We start from the raw sequence: 5,642 nt of genomic DNA, 5'->3' as shown, positions 1-5,642 counted from the left end.
GGTAAACAGCTGCGTGTGATACAGAACTATAAGCTATAAGTTCTTTGATATCTATTGTTCTTAAAGTACTAAAACTAGCATATATAATAGTAATAACACCGATAAGATATATAATATATGTATAATCTAAAGAAGCTTTAGGTAATAAAGGTAATATTAATCTGAAAATACCATATAAACTTAGCTTAAGCACAATAGCAGCTAATATTATACTACCACTTAGGGGTGACTCTACATGAGCTTTTAATAATCAAGTATTTAAGAATATCGTAGGTGTTTTTACAGCGAATGCTATAAATATACCATAAAATAAAAATAATTGTGTTGAATAATTAAAATTAGTTTTGTATAAAGCATCAAAATCTGTTGTACCCATTATAGAAGACATAGCTAATATAGATAATAATAAGAATAATGAACCAAATAAAGTGTATAAAAATAGATAAAAACTAGCCCTTACTTTATTACTTGATCCAAATAAACCTATTAGTATAAATAACGGTGGTAATATACTTTCGAAAAAAATATAAAATAATAATATATCTAATACTAAAAATACAGCTAACAATAATGATTCTAACAATAAAATTATTATTACAAATGATCTCACATTTTCATTTATAGAATTCCAATTACTTAATAATGCAATTGGTGTGATAATAGTTGTCAACAGAACAAAATATATAGACAAACCATCTAAGCCTAAATAAAAATCAAAAGAACTAATTTCATGATATTCTTGTACAAACTGGAACTGGTTACTACTGAAGTCAAACAGTATAAATATAATTAATGATACTATAAGGTTTACGATAGAAGTACTTAAGGCTATTGTTTTAATACGATTAATGTTTAAAAAAGACAATTCGTAAGACATACCTGTGGATATAGTAAATACACCCAGTATAGGAATTAATAATAAAAGTGTAAGTAACATAATTTATAAAAAAAAAAAAACACAAATTTCCCTCAGGATTAAATATTAAATTTAATCTTTACTAATACCATATATAACTATAAGGTAAACCGCGCTAAAATAAAATTTTAAATATATTATACCTATTAAAAGTTTTTATTGATTTTATTAATTTAATTAAAACATAAAGTTAATGAAATTTTTTTACAATAAAGAAATATTACTGGGTATTATTTCAAAGCTATATAGTATACAGGGTACAAGTATAACAAAGGCAATAACAATAGGTAACAATATAGTTCAACAAAAAGACATTAATTGATCAAATCGTATTCTAGGAAATGAGGCTCTAGCTCATATGAAAATAAAAATCATAGTACATGATTTTACACCTAAAGTTAAACCATATAATAATCCTTCTATTAAAGGACCAGAGAATAAGCTTTCATTATGTAAATTATTTATATAATATTCAAAATTTATATATTGCATTAATGTAAACAAAGGTAAATAATCATAAAGATAACCACCTAAGAATAATATACTAGTTAATATACAAATTAAAACAATACTACCATATTCAGCTAAGAAAAAGAATACGAATACAACAGCAGCGTGTTCTGTCATAAATCCACTAACAAGTTCTGATTCTGCTTCGGCTAAATCAAAGGGTGCTCTGTTAGTTTCCGCTATAGATCCTATGAAGAATATTATAAAAACAGGAAATAGAGGTATTATAAATCATATAGCTCTTTGAGCTTCAATATTAACAGTAAGATTTAGACTACCTGTTAACATAACAACAAGTAATATAGCTGAACTTAATATTAATTCATAGCTAATTAATTGTGCGGTACTTCTAAGTGAACCTAAAAAAGCATACTTACTGTTAGCACTTCAACCTGCTAGTAATATACCATACGTCGATAGAGAAGAAACAGCTAACATATAAAGTATACCTAAATTGAAATCACTTAAGGATAAACCAGGCCCATAGGGTACAACTAAATAACCTAATAATGAAAATATTAAAGTTATAACAGGACCAAGAAAAAATAAACCTAAATTAGCTTGTGTAGGTGAAACATACTCTTTTAGTAGCAGTTTTAAGGCATCAGCAAATGCTTGTAATAAACCATAGTACCCTACTATATTAGGACCTAATCTTCTTTGCATACTAGCCATAGTTTTTCTTTCGGCTACGGTTACATAAGCTACAGTTAATAAGACAGGCACAGTTACTAGTAATACTTCTAGAACGGAAATTAAAGTTGGTATATATAACATTGATTAATCATTTTTTTTTCTTTTTTATATTTAATCTATATAAAATAATTAATAAATTATTTTATTAGATTAAACCATAAGGTTAAAAATAAATTTTTCACTAAGTATAAAGAATATTTATATTAATAAATATATTTATACTTTACTACAATTTATCTATTATTATTTAATATTTTATGTATAACTATTCTTATCTAAGACTTGAACTTAGATCAAGATATTAGAAGTATCCTGCTCTACCATTGAGCTAATAAGAGATAAAATAATTTATATATATAAATATAGTAAATAATCTAAGTAAATATTTTACGCATATGTAAGCTAAAACACATGTAAATGTAAAAATATGAATTTAAAGCAGGTTTAAATAAGTATTATAAGGGATATGGAGGAATCAAACCCCATATTTAAGATCTGCAATCAAAACGTAGAACCATCTACTGCATATCCCTGATGTATAAATTATATATAAGTTGCTATCCTTAACTATGTATATAAGATATACACCAACAAACCTAAATTTTTGTACAAACTAACCAAGATAAATATTTAAAGTTATTTATAAAACATCAAACTAATTATTATTATTATTATTATTCATTTGAGCTTCTAGAAATTGTATTCTAGAATTAAGCAGAGTAGCTTTGGCTTCTGACCTTACTTTATCTCTGTTGAAACGTTCTAGGTCACTCTCTATTTGATTCTTTAGATTAAATTCGTACTCCGTCGTAGGTATTGTAGGTATTTTTATATAAACACTTTGTGCGTAAGCCATTTTTCTGTCTAAAATTCGTATAAACTTTAAATATAAATTTTTATGTTCTACGGCTGTTTTTAGATCCATTCTCTTAAATTGGTTAAGTATATGTGAATTATAATCAATATGTTTACATATTTCATCCTGTATAGGTACTTCACCACCAGGAACGTTAAACCCAGGCGGAACAATAGTTTTATTAGGTGTGTATACAGAAATAGGAAATACCATAGATCCTATATCACTTCTAAAGATTCCAGAACTTCCACCCCTATTTCTATCGTAATTGGGATGTAATTCTCTATCTACACCTTTACCTTTATCAGGCTTTAGACCTGAACCCGAATCTGAGTCAACTTCCATAGCATTGTATAACTTAGGTTTAATAACTTCGACAGAAGATCTCTCACCTAAATCCATAGTATCCATGCCAAATAAAAACTGTTTTAAGTTGAAATTAATACCTTTTATACCTAAATATTCCGACAATAAACCTATTATACCTGTGTTAAAGGTTCAACCTAATAATCCTATAGCTATATTGTTGAAAAAATCACAATATTCTATATGAAAACTACCCGAAATTAAATATTTAATCGCCGCTATAAATGTAACAGTTAAAATAGCTCCACAAAATTTTGCTAATGTAAAAGTTGCCGTTGTATTTTGTACCATTAGATATAATTTTGTTTTCATCTTTTTTTAAGTGTAATGGTCTAATAATGTATTTTTTACTATTTTCGAAATTACATTACTCAACCATTACTAATACAACTTAATTTTACTATTTTCGAATGTACATTACTCGACCATTACTAATAAGGTTTCGTTTTGCTACCTCATAAAAATTGTAATAAGCAACTTTATAATAAAATTCTTATCTAAGACTTGAACTTAGATCAAGATATTAGGAATATCCTGCTTTACCATTAAGCTAATAAGAGTTTATGTTATATTTAATAACATGAATATAATATACGAATTCATATAAATTGTATAATATAATATTATTATGATTGCACTTAAGCAACATATAATAATAAAAAAGCCATCATTAAAGCGAATAAACCAGTGGCTTCTGCAAATGCAAAACCTAATATAGCGTAAGAAAACAATTGACCTCTTAAAGAAGGATTTCTAGCAACACCTAATATTAATGCACCGAAAACTACACCAATACCTACACCGGCACCTATAAGGCCTGTGGTTGCTAAACCTGTTCCAATAATTTTTGCTGCTTGTATCACCTTTTATGTTTTTTTTTTATAGAGAAAATATCTATAAGTTTAAGTTGCTTGTTAAAAATATAATATAAAATTTGAAGCATATATAGTTTCTATTATATCCATGTTAATAGAATTTAATTTAAATATCTTAAATAAAAATTTTTGTTATAATAGTTTTTTGTTTTGCTTCGTAAAAAGCAAACGATGCCCTAAAATATAGGAATACGAAGGGATCGAACCTCTGGTTTAAGATCTAAGATCAAAAGGTAAAACCATTTACCGCATATACCTATTGTATATATTATATAGACTAATACGGAATTAATCAACATAATATATACATCCAGAAACATTAGACTTTATAAGCTAATCTAAAAATAATAGCGAATAAAATTAAATAAAACAAACAATAAAATTTTGTATAGGTTAGATCTGGGTGGTTAAATAAAAGATGTCTTTATACGCACATGTTTAATAATTAAAAACTAGAATTATATCATTATTTATACTAAGATTTAAAATTATCCATGTAGTAATCACGCTAATAATATAACCAAAAAGACTCATTAAATTTCATCTTGTAAAAGCATAATACACCATAATCAAAGGGGTTCCCTCTAGCATTATTTAATTATTACTTTTATTAATAATCAAAGTATTTTGTTAAAATAAAAACTTTATAAACCTATACCACTATTTACTATCATTGTTAATTTGTTCGAAAACAATATTAACAACAGCTGAGATAACATTTACGATATGATCTACATCCTTTTTCCTTATTATATATGAAGGAGCAATAATAATATGGTCTCCACGTACACCATCGACAGTACCTGTACCAGGATAAACTGTCATGTTGAATTTGGATGATATTGCCAAATCTAATATTTTGTTCGCAATGTTAAATCTACGTTCGAAAGGCTCTTTGGTTTTTTTATCTTTAACAAATTCTAGACCCCAGAAAAGACCCCGACCCCTAATGTCTCCTACATTAGGATGGTCAGCCAGCGCAGCTTTTAATCGGCTTTCTAAATAAGCACCCTGTTTATTAATATTGTCCAGTAAATTTTTTTCCTTGATGATTCGTAAAACCTCAAGAGCAGCTGCAGCTTGTATAGGCATACCTTGGTATGTTTGTCCATGTATAAACTGTCCACTACCCTTAATTAGCACCTTGATAATTTTTTCATTTACCATTAAAGCAGCTATCGGTTGATACCCTGCACCAAGTCCTTTACCCATCGTTTGAATGTCAGGTACAATACCCTCTGCTTGCCATGCATGCAGAGTGCCAGTACGACCCATTCCACACATAACTTCATCAAGTATAAAAAGAGCCCCATGTTTATGACAAACTTCTCGCATTGCTTCAAGATAACCTGGAACATAGGGTACACACCCTAGAGCGGCACCCACTATTGGCTCGGCTATGAATCCGATGACAGTATGCGGA

The 5,642-nt window shown here is 27.7% G+C and overlaps 2 non-coding genes across 2 annotated transcripts; both read right to left on the bottom strand.

The window, feature by feature from the left end:
• Positions 1–2,389: 2,389 nt before the first annotated feature.
• On the bottom strand, positions 2,390–2,460 carry ONS95_013573. Its single transcript has one exon. It is a non-coding gene; the product is annotated as a tRNA-Arg (tRNA).
• A 1,373-nt stretch (positions 2,461–3,833) lies between these two features.
• On the bottom strand, positions 3,834–3,904 carry ONS95_013572. The gene has a single exon. It is a non-coding gene; the product is annotated as a tRNA-Arg (tRNA).
• Between the last annotated feature and the right edge of the window lie 1,738 nt (positions 3,905–5,642).

Source organism: Cadophora gregata (genome assembly GCF_030347475.1).
Source record: "Cadophora gregata isolate MNR1 chromosome Unknown scaffold_76, whole genome shotgun sequence".
Taxonomy (NCBI): Eukaryota; Fungi; Ascomycota; class Leotiomycetes; order Helotiales; family Ploettnerulaceae; genus Cadophora; species Cadophora gregata.
Note: the sequence above shows the minus strand (reverse complement) of the source record. Positions and strands in the feature narration are given on the sequence as shown.